This window comes from Aulonocara sp. 'chitande type north' Nkhata Bay, linkage group LG8 (assembly GCF_057382095.1).
Source record: "Aulonocara sp. 'chitande type north' Nkhata Bay isolate Kocher_YH1m ecotype deep benthic linkage group LG8, A_spYH_male_GT1.1, whole genome shotgun sequence".
Lineage (NCBI taxonomy): Eukaryota > Metazoa > Chordata > Actinopteri > Cichliformes > Cichlidae > Aulonocara > Aulonocara sp. 'chitande type north' Nkhata Bay.
Genome location: NC_141351.1, coordinates 25,157,115 through 25,159,014, shown reverse-complemented (window position 1 = coordinate 25,159,014; position 1,900 = coordinate 25,157,115).

The window sequence follows — 1,900 nt, the reverse complement described above, 5'->3', positions numbered from 1 at the left end:
CTCTTTATTAATAATCATGATTTTCTATATTTATATTTTCCTATATTTACCCAACATTTGTACAAATATTCACTACAAATGGTGCATCGAGGGAAACCGCTGACATTAGTCACAGCCAATCTCAATAAGAACGCCAGGCTTTGAAATTTGTGTAACATTTTTGCTTTTTCTCACATTTTAACTGTTCCTGAACTCCAAGGAGTCCCCGAGTATTCCTCTTCCTCTTAGGCTACGTTCACACTGCAGGCGAAAGCGCATCAAATCCGATTTTTTGGACCCTATGCGACCCATATCCGATCATGGTATGACAGTGTGAACAGCACAAATCCGATATTTTCAAATCCGATCTGGGTCACTTTCGTATGTGGTCCTGAATCCGATACATATCAGATGTTTTAGAAAGCGACTGCTGTTTGATGGTCATGTCGCATTAAATCCGTCTTTTACGTCACTGACACAAGACAGACGCCGATTATCAGCTCCGGAGAAGACATCGCAAACGCTTCCTGGCCATCCAGTGTAAAGGTCACTGAAACTGTTGGGAAGACAACGTTGGGGAAACGTGAACATTTTATTTTCACGTATATTTTATGTACTGTATAATCTGCAACTATCCTTTGAAGCAGCGCTCCTCTAAAACAGCAATAAGGATAATTATTAGGTTATCTACATTATTATGTAAATAACTGAAGGAAACGGTTTCCAAGGCCTAATCCGTGGATCGCCTTCCTCCGAGGCGTGGACGTCTATCAGCAGAGAATGTACCTTAGTCTGTAACACAGTCAAATATATTCTCAAGTAATATTCAAGCATGCCATTCAGCGTGTTAGTACGAGCTCGGGAGCAGCTTGGGAGAACAAGAAAACAGAGACTGCTTTAGATTGTCTTCCCAAATCGACTCAACTTTATTCACAAGTACAACAGTTTATATAAAATTCATGAGACAGCAGATTTATCAGTTTAAACCAGTACAGACCAAGATAAGGCAGCGTCTTCCTGCCCTTGGGTGAAGAAGCATCCTTTGTGTAGTTTATCAGTTCAGCTATAATTGTGATTATCTCAGCGACATATTTTCAAGGCACAAAACGAAGAGTTCTTACATTAGTGAAATCTGAAACAAACCATTTGGCCTCAACAGGCGTCTCCTAAAAGATTAAGAAACTAATGTAGCTGAGGGAGTGATCTCTGTGGTATTTCAACCTTGTACCAGCCTGTGATTCTCACACATCAATTCTTGGGTCAAAGAGAAAAATAACTAAAACAAAGGGGCCTTATTGAATGACAGAGTTTTCCTGTATAATGTCACTATAAAACAATATCCAGTAAATGCTACCATGGTACTAAAATACCTAACAATAACAAAATAACTTAAAGCAAAAATTGGGAAACGTAAAGTCCGAAGTCTTTATATTAAGGCCCATCAGTCAAACAATATAGTTTGCTCTGGGTCTAAACAGAGCGCGCTGTGTGTGACGTCTTCTTTTGTGCATGTGGCCGCTTTGAGCGTTCACACTAGAGCGCGTTTGCTGTCGCATTTTATTTGTAGTGTGAACGAGCAGACAAAAAAATCGGATTTGATCAAAAAATCGGAATTGAGCATCAAGACCTGCAGAGTGAACGTAGCCTTAGTTTCTCTTACGTAGGCTACGTCATCATGATGAATTTTCATCACTTCCTTGTCATAACAGGAAACTTTTCAAGCTTTACTTTGTTATCTTTACAAACCAATAGGAGCTTATTTAAACAGACTTTTCCTAACATGACAAATTATAACAAGAGTTTCGTTGCCTGAGGAGACTTTCAAAAACATACAGATTTAGTTAGAACAAGAAGCAGAAAAGAAGACAGAGGGTCTCGTTCACTAATATGGGCAGGTATGTATGACCAGAATATTTATTCT